Source organism: Dermacentor variabilis, chromosome 3 (assembly GCF_050947875.1).
Source record: "Dermacentor variabilis isolate Ectoservices chromosome 3, ASM5094787v1, whole genome shotgun sequence".
Classification (NCBI taxonomy): Eukaryota; Metazoa; Arthropoda; class Arachnida; order Ixodida; family Ixodidae; genus Dermacentor; species Dermacentor variabilis.
Window position 1 is genome coordinate 71,859,434 of NC_134570.1, and position 13,690 is coordinate 71,873,123.

The following is a 13,690-nucleotide window of genomic DNA, read 5'->3' on the forward strand; positions in this document are numbered from 1 at the left end:
AAAGATGTGCCTTTTACATGGGATCCAACTCAAGCTAGCGCATTTTCTCACCTCAGCACTATTCTTACCACGCCTCCTATCATGCCGTATTTCGACCCACCCGTCGAACAGACGTCCGAACCGATGCCAGGCGACAGTCAATTCGAGCCGTCTATGCGCAGCGCCAACGTCGACGCGACCGACACAGCCATGCTGAACAGACGGGGGACAAGGATCGCGAAGCAAACAGTCTAAGGGGTTACCGATACGCGGAGTGTTTCAAAGGAAGTCAAAGTCGCAGAGCGCATGGTACCAGAGGTTGAAAGGAAGGGGCACGGCAAAGAAAGGGCAGCGCTTCCAGTAAACGGCTACATTTGGACGCAGTCCCGGGCAATATATTTCTCAAGATATATTCTCAAGATATTGTCTGAGTATCACAGTACTTCAGCCGTCGACAGACTACGGTTCGCTGCCGCTTGTTGATACTTCAGCTTCAGAGGAAGTGAAACTCGCAGAGTGCATGGTGCCAGAGGTTGAAAGGCAGGGGCATGGAAAAAAAAGCGCCGTGCTTCCAGTAAGCGGGGATATTTGGACGCAATCTCTGGCAATTAATTTTACGGTCATTCACATCAACCGAGAAGTAAACAGAAAAGGCGGCGAAAGCGCTTTTGTGCGTGACGGGATAAACTTTAGCGATGGTGAATAATAACACTGGTTGGAGTGCTACTAACTGCACGCGCATTAGCTTTATTTAGGCGGGCCCCAAGCAAACAAGAAGGTAGAACACGTATTGATTGCAGCGACACACGGGCAAGCAGCAGAATTAGACCACAAGGAGTTAAGAACATATGCACAAAAGATAACCATACCGACGGTAAAATCTGTGACATAAACAAGCAGAGCAGGAAAAATGGCTGGAAATTCAAACCAAGCTCAATGACGACGCTCTTAGCGTGTGCGCTTTGACTGAAAAGCATCTACAAGATTTGGAGCAGCTCCCGGTTATTTCCAATCTTATATAGAAGGGCTCTAACGAATAACTGAGTCAGGAAAAGGCGGAGGCGCAGGCATGCCGATTAGGCGAGGCAGGAAGTAGTAAAGGGAAATGGAGACATGTAAGGAACATTTATAGATTAGCGCCACATTTATCGACTACGCCTTAAATTCAGAAACGCTCTACGATCGACCAGACCAAATGATGGTAGATGAACATGGGAAATATAGTCTGGATAGCGGTCGTAAACGTTTAACCTTAAATTTAGGAGAGATCCTATAACGTAAGACACGAACCTATAGGATCAGAATTCTTAAATATTAATTGAAATCAAATAAGATAGATTGCAAAAAAAAATAGACATGTAAATGGATGCGCTTCCTACAATAATCTGGGAAAATAATTAGCTGGAAGACGGTATGCAGGAGGAAGTAGCAAAGACATCGCAAAAAAAAATTTTGGTATCGGAAAAAGGAAATTACCTCAGTGGTTGAACAATGAATGTCTTGTTCTTGTAGGGGTAGTTTCGAAATTTGGTCCAAAATTATGCGACACGCCCTTCTCGGTAATCAAGGAAACATCACGCGCTCTCCTGGCTTTCGTCATTCAGGGACCCTATGGGCTGTGTTGGTCACTGAGCTCTACACGTCTGCGAAAATATTCATATACGTTTGTTTACAAATCCGGCCACTTGCATCAAGACGCAGATGATTTATCTCGTTATCCTGTTGATGCAATTCCTACCGTCACCATCGATGCACACGCATGCATTTCTTCAATTTTTCTGCTGACCCACGTCGCCAGCGAGTAACGCTGTGTCGACTTCTTGCGCGGCCTCATTGATTGCCTCGAAATTTCGCCTTCCAATGACCCCTTTCGCGTGTTCGTCACCAAGGATGGTGCAGTATACCCCCACAACATTCACCCTGATCGTCCTGCCCTCCTCCTCGTCGTTTCCAAACACCTCCGTATGACCACTTTGTACGAACTCCACGACGTACCAGTTGCCGGCCACCTCGGCGTCTCTCCAACTTTCGACAGGATTCGTCGACGAGTGGCCTGGCCTCGCCCACTTGGTACGAAAATACATTGGGACTTGTGGGCAATACCAAAGCCTCAAAACGCCATTGGCTCCTCTTCCAGGGCCTCTTTAACCGCTCGACATATCCCGTCGGAGTCATTCCTCTGGCTTGGCTTTGACTTACTTGGCTCTTTTCGTGTGTCCACATCTGGCAACAAGTGGGCAGCTGTCGCTATAGATTACGCCACCCACTAGGCACAACCCGAGCGCCATAAACAAGGTGCGCCACACATGTTGCCAATTTTCTACTCCACAACGTTATTTTCCAACATGGAACCCGATGCCTACTGATCACTGACCGAGACCGTTATTTCCTTTCAAAGGTCATTACAAAGAGGAAATTTCGTCAGAGTTCTGTGCCACATCTGTGTCGTGTGTTAAACAGCTTGGCTGGTGATCCAGCTTCACAGAGTGCAATGGCTCATGATTTTCTTTTTAAGTATGTCTCGTGCGACCATAGTGATTCAGATGTCGCTCAACCGTATGTGACAACACGGCTAGTCATTCCCCGGCCGAGAACTCACATTGCCACTGGACACCTTCCTCCCGGCCGAACCAGCACCAGCCAGCCAATGTGGACAAGAGGCCGTCACCCAGGCTGCATAAACTCTGAATATTTTCCGTACTGGCTTCTTGACCTCGAAAAAAACCAACGGCGTTGCTATGAACGACACAAAGACGCGAGCGTTTCGCCTGCGTTCCCTAGTATGATATTCTGTTTCCTATGTCGTAGGGTTGGACTCTAGGAAATGCTCCTGTCTCGTACGCAGGCCGATACAGCGTCCTTCGTGCCGGAACTCCCGTTACATATGAGGTGGTTGGTCTCCGCCGCTCCCACTACCTCACCTGTACCACAGTTTAATAATGTTGTACAATGTGCATGTCGCACACCTCAAACCTTATCACGCTGGTGTTGGCTCAGATCATTAGACGCGCCGGGACGGCGCTTTGATATATCTTCCAGTGGGGATAATACTACGTGTGTTTGCCTCTTCAAAGATGAGCTCAGTCGGCCGACGAACAACTACTTGGCACCTGGCTCGAGCTGCCAACTACTTACTTCCAAAAAAATGTTTTGACTGCCCAATTGAAGGCCGATCTCCCACAGCTCCATTTCACTAAGGCAAAAAATTGCCACGTTTCAGCGCTGCCATTGATTTTGTAAATATACTCTGTAAGTACATAATCTGAAGCAATATTACTGTTTCATGCGCGTAACAATAAACTCGAAAAAATAGAGCTTTATAACACCCGATTCGTATACATTTTCCTTGGTGCGATTGTGTTGCAGATATTTCACTCCGCAATATTTATTTACATGTGATGTCCTTTTGAAATGTTATTTCGCCTTTGCATGCTGACACAAATTGTCGCTTTATGTCCGCCCTGTCGATGTATATTTGCACTTGTTTTCTCCGCTTTAGATGCCAAGCTATTTTCTTTTTTTCGCTATTTCTCTCTCTAGTAGACTGCGATGAATTAAACTTTTCATTCACGCAGCTACAAAGTCAGTGCATTTCGTAGCCCTTTTATGGAAGAGTTTGTCGAAATTGGTGCTAACCTAAATATTTCTGCCACAAAAACGTGACTCAACAGTTTCTCGGCATAACTTTCTCAATTGCAATTTGTGCCCTGAAGCGAACCCATGCATTTCTGTGTTGTTAGATTCAAAAAAGCGGTTACATACTACACGATCGGGCAGAATAATTTATTACATAAATAAAGTGACAGATTGTGAAAATGAAGACACCACATTTAAACGGTAAGAGCGCCAAATTAAATAAAAAATTGGTAATATAGGCGTGCTCGTAAAGACTAACGAGTACAGGTGCTCGTCCACCACTGGAAATCCTCGGCGCCAGTCGACAAACGCAGTCAGGGTGCCGTACACTTCAGCGACAAGACCATACGAAAGGTTCAGCGCTTGCATCAGGTCGTCTTCTTGGGATGGGCCCTTCCCTTGCAGCAGTTCTTGCAGTTGACTCACGATATCCGCTAGGGACCCACTTGCCTCGCGTTCCTTCCTGTCCCGAAACACGGTGACATGCGATGATGATCGAGCATCCCACAACTGTACCTAGGCGTTGTCTCTGGAGTAGCCAGCGCGTCACCGTTCGAACAGTGCTGTGAAGCAGCTGCTTCTGTTCCGTTTCCAGGAATGTCAGGTTTCAGTTGCATCTTGAGAAGGGCGAAGAGTTCCGGAAGGTTTGCCTTCATGTCGGACGGCAAGCTGGTGGGACGGCCGCTTGCCGAGCCGAACGAGAGCTTGGGCTTAAACTTCGTCCTCCGGTAGCACTTTCGAGCAGCGACGGTTGACATGCCTTCAAGCTGGCCAGGCTCTGATGGAAATGGCGAAGCTTCGGGAGCACTGGTTCTGTCAGCCAGGTTCCGATGGCAGACGTGGAACGAATTTGTCGAGAGCAAAACGCGCAGCTCGCGCTCCGAACGCGCATGCAGAGCTCCACGCAGCCAGCAGGTCACGTGATGACAAGCAAACGCCGCCAGGTTCCGGCGTCTCTGTTGAAGGAAAGGTATAATTACCTGTTTTTGCGTCCTGTTTCTCTCTCTGTTTCTTGTTGGGCGGCTGCGGGCTACCTGCCCATTGCTGAAGTCAATGCAGTACCTGAGGTTCTTTATGATTACACAAGTGGTCGGTAAACGACGAAGAAGAGTTGCGAATTTTTCCGCAAAGATGAAAGAGGAAAACGAAGTCACGGCATCATTGCTATGCGCAATAAACAAATAGAAAGACCGCAAATATACGAAGGATTTACTGCCGAATTCTGTATTCCGCCGACTGTCTTATAGCGTTTTCTTCACGCATGCATGCAACGCCAGTCACACCGAAGCGCACCTTCCGCAAGAAGTCACAGCATCGTAACTGCATAGGGAAAGGAACTGTTTGCATGACGTTGACTTGCATAACACTGACACCATGCTAGTATTGCCATCAGGGATTTCATGTTTTTTATCGAAATCGTGAAGGTGGGATACAGGCTTGGAGGAAGCAAATAAAGTTGCAGGGAGCATTGTTACACACATCCAGCTTTCGAAAGCCAACTCTAGGTGAAATCATCACTTTCCATCTCTAAAAAATTCCGACAGAAGCCATCTCACGATGAAGTTCGACGTAATTGCAATCAGTAGTGAAGCAATGTAGCCGGCCACCGTATTGCCGCCGCAGAGACGCGTTATGTGTAAGGCGTGTATACCGCCGGGTTCCCTTCTCGCTCGCACCACTTGAGTTGATTGAATGCCATGTCTTTCGGTTGTGGAGTCGAGACTCGCTTTTACAAATAAACTCACTGCGGAGCCGCTAGACGGTCCAGTGTGCTGTATTCCGCGTGTGATGCGTGTGTGAGCGTATATTCTCAGAAGATTGTCTGAGTATCACGGTACTTCAGCCGTCGACAGACTACGGTTCGCTGCCGCTTGTTGATACTTCAGCTATAGAAGCGGACCCGAGAAAAAAGTGATGCTGTTACTTCTTTCCCTTAGCCCAAGCCAGCCAACGACGTCGGGTGTTTCGTGGAACTGTGTACCTCCTTCCAACGCTTCGTAAAAAACCTTGCAACCATCACACGGCCTCTTACCGGTCTGCCCAAGAAAGACGTACCTTTTACATGGGATCTGACTCAAGCTGGCGCTGTTTCCCAGCTCACCACTATTCTTACCACGCCTCCTATCTTGCCGCATTTCGACCCACCCATCGAACAGAGGTCCGAACGGATGCTAGGCGACAGGGTATTCGAGCCGTCTATGCGCAACGCCTACGTCGACGCGACCGACACAGCCATACTGAATAGACGGGGGACAAGGATCGCGAAGCAAACAGTCTAAGTGGTTGCCAATACGCGGAGTGTTTTAAAGGAACTGAAAGTCGCAGAGTGAATGGCGCCAGAGGTTGAAAGGCAGGGGCACGGGAAAGAAAGGGCAGTGCTTCCAGTAAATGGGGATATTTGGACGCAATCCCGGGCAATATATTTTACGGTCATTGGCATCAACCGAGGAGTGCACAGAAAAGGCCGCGAAGGCGCTTTTGTGCGTGACGGGATAAAGTTTAGCGATAGTCTGTAGTACCACCGGTTAGAGTGCGACTTACTGCACGTGCACTAGCTTTCTTTAGGCGGGTTCCATACAATCAGGAAGGTCAAAGAGGCATTGGCTGTAGCCACACACCGGGCAAGCAGCAGAATTATACTACAAGGAGTTAAGGAAGTGCGCACAAACGATACCTATACCGACTGTAAAATCGGTGACATAAACATGTAGATTGGTCGCAAGCAGGAAAAATGGCTGGAAATTGAGACCCAGCTGAATGACGAAGCTCTTAGCTTTGCGTCTCGACTGAAAAGCATCTACGAGATTTTTAGCATCTCCCGGTTATTGTCAATCTTATATAGGAGTGCTGTAACGAATAACCGAGTTAAGAAAAGGCGGAGGCGTAGGTATGCTGATTAGGCGAGGTAGCAAGTAGCAAAGCCTAAGAAATGCATGTACGGAGAATTTATAGATTAGCGGCACATTTATCGACTACGCCTTAGTCTCAGAAACGCTCTGCGATTGACAGACAAAATGATGATAGATGAACAAGAGAAACATAGCCCGCATAGCGGTCATAAACGTTTAACCTTAAATTTGGGAGAGGTGCTAACGTAAAACACTAACCAATAGCATCATAATTCTTATGAATGAATGAAATTCAAATAACAGAGATATTAAAAAATTCTGAGAAATAAATGGAGGCGCTTCCTACAACACCCTGGGAATATAAGTAACTGGAAGACGTTATGCCGCAGGAAATAACACAGACACCGCAAAAAAGAAGTAAGAGAATTGTTGCATTGGAAATAGGTAACCGCGCAACTGGTTTAACAATGAAATAAAGTAAACTGTAGAGGGGTCTAATTAGGCGTCTAGGGGTCATCTAGAAGCCAAAAAGTTGGGATTGAACAAGGAAGAGATGCTCCTTAGATGGAACAAAAACCTGGAAAAGAAAGGGTCGCGAATTTTAGCTCGTGGAAATAAAAAATTAAATGCACAAGTGAACCGTTTGGTGCATAACATTCCCAAAAGAGATAACGGCGCGCTAAATAGATTCTAGAATCATGTAAAAGCACTGGGCCGTCCCAGTAAAAATTCGCAAACGGGTATATGCTATGAATACGCGAACATCTTTGTCGGAGACGATGCGCTGCGGTACATCAGAGACGTTATTAGGAATAACGTCGGCAGGAAAAAGCTCAGTTCAGACTAAAATAGATTCAGCAACAACACAGAAGCCTGAGAGTTCAAAATTTAGAAGAGAAAGTTTAATCTAGGAAAAAAGAAAAGAAAATTTCCCTAAAACCTTGGCCGCACGACCCGACCAAATCCCTGTACAGCTAATAAAAAACTTGGGTCCAAAGAGCAAGGCACTGCTAACTAAAGACATTGAGCAAGTAATTAAAACAAAGAAAATTAGGGCTTGTGTGAAAGCAAGATGAACCTCATTTACAAAGGCAAAGGTGATAAAGATAACACGAGCTCGTACAGGCCATTTACAGTTACGTCGGCGATATAAAGATGTTAATGCGAGCCATCAAATTAGAGATGTCTAAATGGGTAGAGAACAAGGATCAGCCAGACGCTTAGGTGATAATATGTTTGTACTAACTCAGTCCACAGAAATTTCAGTAACTCGGAACAGACCTTTATGAATAGCATTTCTAGGTATTAACGGAGCCTACAACAAAGTAGAAGGGGAATTGTTAAGGGATATTCTCACGCACGAAGGCATATATGACGATTTCGTGAAGCTGCTGAGGGGATATACAGAAACAACCGAGTACAAATTGTATGGCAAGGCGAAAAATATAACGAATTGGTGGAAATTCACCAAGGACTGAAGCAATTATGTCCTCCGTCTGCAATGTTAGTCACATTTTACGATAGGGGCATAGAAAGACGACTGCACAACACTGAATTAGGATTGGATTTATCCTACATGCGTAATGGGCTAAAGGCGCAGCGGCAGGTTCCCGAACTTATGTGTGTGGTCGACATAGTGCTGCTAGCAGAAAATGCAATACATTTACAGATACTTGCGAATATGTATGCCTACGCAGTATTAAATCTAGGCCTTAAATTTAGCAATATATATGTATATGTATATATATATATATATATATATATATATATATATATATATATATATATATATATATATATATATATATATATATATATATATATATATGTGTATGTTTGTTTGTGTGTGTGTGTGTGTTTGTGTGTGTGTGTGTGTGTGTGTGTGTGCAAGCAGCAGTATAATTACAACGACGTATAAACGAAGGAAAGACTTCCTCAAGCACCCACCAAGATAATCTGAAAACAAAAAAAAAGAAGCGGAATGCCTAAAAAATGAAGCATAGAGCAATTTCGACCCCCATAATTATGAAGTGGTGCGTGGAATCTGGAATGGAGTAATTATGCCAGTGCTAACGTTCGCAAATGCCATTCTGTGCTTGAAGTCTGCGATCTTGTCGGGGTTGGAAGCTAACCAAAGATCGGGTAGGCCGGTAGGCTTTGAGAGTCGACGATAGAGCGACAAATGATGCAGTGCAGGGTATAACGTGGGGTGGGCCTCTTTTGAAAGCAGGGAAGCCCAGAGCAAAATTAGCTTTCTCAAAATATTCAGGAACATGGATCAAAATAAGTGGGCAGCTAAAGTGCACAAGCATCTGTACCAGAAAAGCGTGGACAAAGAATGGACAGAAAGCTCAAGAATGCTGCCAATCATGTGTAGTGTAATTGACCACCAGGAGTCATCAGAAAGAAAGCGAAAAACATAAATAGTGAATTGGATGCAAAAAATGAAAAAAGAAAGACCATGGAGATTTACAAGAATGGGAACAATGAAATTACAAGGGCAAATCTGAACAATATCGGAAGGGGCAGTGCCTATTTGAGACTTGAGCTGGTTGACTGAGGACAAAAACATACCGGAGCAAACACCCGCAAGAAGATCGGGCATGTGCCTGCTAGAGAAATAATCCAGAGACCCCTCAGAACATCCGAAAGAAAAGTGAAGCAATTCACCCAGCGAGACTCGTGGCTAACGCACTCCTTCCTGAAGCCGTCCAATTTAATTCGGATTTCAGAATAAACCGGTCAGTAGTCGAGATAAGCAAGAGACGTATCGAGTGTTTGTTGGAGAAAATCAGGGAGGCAGGGAAGCATAGGAACGAATCCTTTACAGCCATAAGTAGCGGTACCAGGTAGATAGATCATTTTGAGGAAGAGATTAAGGGGATGATTACAAAAATTGCTAGAATGAAAAGAATGTATAGCATACCTAAATAACTAAGGAGGCTAGCTGACTATTTGCCACTGCCCCGTGTTAAATCAAATGCCAATAAATCATCATCATCATCACCCTGGCCTATGCCAGCGGCCCCCTCACCGTAAGTATTCGATTACAGAGCGTGAATGTCTTGTTCATGTCTGGGTAGTTTCGCAATTTGGTCTCTATTTACACCGCAAGCCCTTCTCTGCAATCAAGGACCATCGCGCGCGCTCTGCTGGCTTTCATCATTCAGGGACCCTATGGGCTGTGTTGGTCACTGACCTCTACACGTCTGCGAAAGTATACATATGCGTTTGTTCACAAATCCGACCACTTGCATCAAGACGCAAAGTGTTTATATCATTACCCTGTGGATGTAATGCCAACCGACACCATCGACGCAAACGCATTCATTTTTTTTTCTATTTTCCTGATGACCCACATCGCCAATGAGCAACGCTGTGTCGACTTCTTGCGCGGCCTCATCGAGTGCCTCCAAATTTCGCCTTCCGACACCTCATTTCGCTTGTTCGTCCCCAAGGCTGATGCAGTACACCACCACAACATTCAGCCTGGTGGTCCTGCCCTTCTCCTCGTCGTTCCCATACACCACTGTTTAACCACTTTACGAGCTCCACGACGTATTAGTTGCCGGCCACCTCGGCGTCTCTCCAGCTTTCGACAGGATCCGTCGGCGAGTGGCCTGGCCTCGCTCACTTAGTACGAAAACACATTGAGGTATTTATTAGTACGCCATTGCCACTTAGTACACCATTGGCACTTCTTCCAGGGCACCTTTAACACCTCGACATCCCATCGGAGTCATTCCTTTGCGTTGGCTTTGGCTTACTTGGCTCTTTTCCTGTGTCCACATGTGACAACAAATGTGTAGCTGTCGCTATATATTACGCCACGCACTATGCACAACCCGAGCTCTATCAACAAGGTGCGCCACAGATGTTGCCAATTTTCTACTCTACAACGTTATTTTTCAACATAAAACCCCACGCCAACTGGTGACTGACCGAGACCGTAAATCCCTGTCAAAGGTCATTACCGGAGAAGCAAGTGTTCTCAAGGAGCGTTTTAATCAGACCCTTAGAGACATGTTCTACAGCGAAGCTTTTATGGCTAGCGTTCAGTGCATTTTCGTTCTACTTGTGCAAATACTGGGGACCGATCCCAAAGGTAGTGCAATAATGGGCAAACCTGCGGCGGATATGAAGCAGGCTTCAAGCACTCCACCGACTTGCAATAATAGGTTTAAGATTATGGGTCCAAATAGCATCCATACAGATATTAAGCTGATAAGAACAGATGCCGCAACTTCAGCCGCGTCGACCATGCCTACGTTCGCACCGCCCTCTCTCTGTCGCCGTTCAAAGCACTTGGTGTCTCCTTTCCTTTCGCTCCTCCGTGGTGGCGGTCCCATCGAAAGTCCACGCGCGTCTAGTTTCCTCCGATTCTTCGGAACGGCAGTCCCGTCATCCTAGGCAATGTATATAAAAATCACGGTAAATGAGTTCATACATTTCTTCAGAATTCTGTGTCACCTCTGTGCCGCGCGCTAAACAGCTTAGCTGCTGATCCACATCGCTCAGAGTGGAATGGCTCTTGATTTATTTTTTTTAGGTACATCTCGTCCGACCACAGTGATTGAAATGTCGCTCAACCATATGTCACAATTTCATATAATTCTTCACGGCAATACACGGCTAGTCATTTCCCGTTTTTTCTGTAGTTCGGCCGACAACTCACATCGGCACTGGACAGCTTCCTTCCAGCCGTAGCAGCGCCGGCCAGCCAATGTCTACAAGAGGCCATGACCCAGGCTGCACAAATTCGGAAGATTTTCCGCACTGGCCTCTCAAGAAAACCAACGGCGTTTCTGTGAACGACACAAAGACGCGAGCTCTTCGCCTGCGTTCCCTAGTACATTGTTCTGTTCCTCATTACGTAACGTCGGACTCAAAAAAGAAAGCTCCTCTCTCGTACGCGGGCCGATACGGCGACCTTCGTGCCGTGACTCCCGTTAGATATGAGGTGGTTGGTCTCCGCAGCTCCCACTACCTCACCTATACCACAGTTTAATAATGTTGCACAATGTGCATGTCTCACACCTCAAACGTTATCACTCTGGCGTTGGCACAGATCTTCATAAACGCGCCGGGACGGCGCTTGGATATGGGTTCCAGATGGGGTGCGTTCGCCTCTTTAAAGATGAGCTAAGTCGCGCGACGAAGAACCACTTGGCACCTGGCTCGAGCTGCCAGCTACTTACCTCTAAAAAATGGCTAAGATAGAGATATTTTCACCGCCCAATTGAAGGCCAATCCCCCACAGCTCCATTTCACTAAGGGCAACAACTACCACTATTCAGCGCTGAAATTGCTTTTGTAAACATATTCTGTAACTATATAACCTGCAGCAATATTACTATTCCATTCACGTGACGATAAACTCGAAGGAATAGAGCTTTATAATACCCGATTCGTTTACATTTTTTTTTGCGTGCGATTTCATAGTAGATATTTCCCTCCCGAATATTTCATTTACATCCAATGTCCTTTTGAAATGTTATATCGACTTTGAATGCTGACACAAACTGTGACTTCATGCCGCCTCTGTCTATGTATATTTGCACTTGTTTTCTCGGCTTCAGATGTCAAGCTATTTCTTTTCTTTCTTTTTTTTTAGCTTTTCTCTCTCCAGTAGCCTGGGACGAATAAAACATTTCATTCACGTAGCTTCAACGGCAACGCATTTCGTAGCCCCTTTATGGTCGAGTTTGTCTAAATAGGTGCTAACCTAAATATTTATGCAACAAAAACATGACTGCACAGTTCCTCGGTACCACTTTCTCAATTACAATATGTGCGCTGAAGTGAATCCATGCGTTTTCGTGTTGTTACTTTCAAGAAAGCATTTACATACTACACGATCAAACAGTAATTTATTATATAAATGAACTGTCACGTTGTGAAAAGGAAGACACAACATTTAAATGCCGAGAGTGCAAAATTAAACAACAAATTGGTAATATTGGGGTGCCCGTAAACACAAACTAGTACAGGTGGTCGTCCACCACACGAAATCATCGGTGCCAGCACAGAAACACAGTCAGGGTTCCGCATACTACGAGGACTAGAGCCCTCGGTGGGCTCAGCGCTTCAATCAGGTCGTTTTCCTGAGACGGGCCCTTTTCGTGCAGCAGTTCTTGCAGCTGGCTCACGATATCGATTATGGACCCACTTGCCTCGCATTCTGTCCTGTTCTGAGGCCCGGTGCGGTGCGATGACGACTCAGATTAGCACTTGTCGATTTGCGTTGTCTCTGGAGTAGCCAGCATGTCATCTTTCGAACAGTGCTGGGAAGCAGCTGCTCCTGTCACGTTTCCAGGAACGTCAAGTCTCAGCTGCATCTTGAGAAGGGCGAAGAGTTCCGGAAGGTTTGCCTTCATGTTGGACGGCATGCTGCTGGGACGGCCGCTTGCCGAGCCGAACGAGAGCTTGGGCTTAAACTTCTTTCTCCGGTAACGCTTTCGAGCAGTGACGGTTGACATGCCTTGAAGTTGGCCAGGCTCTGATAGAACGGGCGAAGCTTCGGGAGCACTGGTTTTGGCAGCCAGGTTCCGATGGCAGACGTGGAACGAATCTATCGCGAGCAAAACGCGCAGCTCGCGCTTCGAACGCGCATGCAGAGCTCCACGCAGCCAGCAAGTCACGTGATGACAAGCAAACGCCGCCAGGTTCCGGCGTCTTTTTAGAAGCAAAGGTATAATTACATGTTTCCGCGTGTTGTTTGTCGGTGTGTTTCTTGCTGGGTGGCTGCGGTCCCGCAGACACTTGGCCAGAGCTGAAGTCATTGGAGTAACTGAAGTGCTTAATGATTACACATGTGGTCGTAAACGACGAAGAGGAGTTGCGAATTTCTCCGCAAAGATGAAAGAGGAAAACGAAGACACAGCATCATTGGTATGCGCAATAAACAAATAGAAAGACCGCGAATACAAAGGATTTACTGCCGAATTCTTTATTCGTGCCGACTGTCTTATTGACTTTTCTTCACGCATGCCGCTCGGCGGTCCAGTGTGTTGTCATCCCCGTGTGGTGCGTGTGTGCATGTATATTCTGAAAACATTGTCTAAATATCACAGCACTTCAGCCGTCGACAGTGTATGGTTCGCTGCCGCTTGTGGATATTCAGTTACTGAAGCGGACCCGAGAAAAAAGTGGTGCTGTGACTTCTTTTCCTTAGCCCAAGCCAGCCAACGAAGTCCGGTGTTTCCTGGAACTGTGTGCCTACTTCC

The 13,690-nt window shown here is 46.3% G+C and overlaps 1 non-coding gene across 1 annotated transcript; it reads right to left on the reverse strand.

Moving 5' to 3' along the window:
• Positions 1–10,547: 10,547 nt before the first annotated feature.
• LOC142576796 (U2 spliceosomal RNA) lies at positions 10,548–10,735 on the reverse strand. Its single transcript, XR_012826971.1, has one exon. It is a non-coding gene; the product is annotated as a U2 spliceosomal RNA (small nuclear RNA).
• Between the last annotated feature and the right edge of the window lie 2,955 nt (positions 10,736–13,690).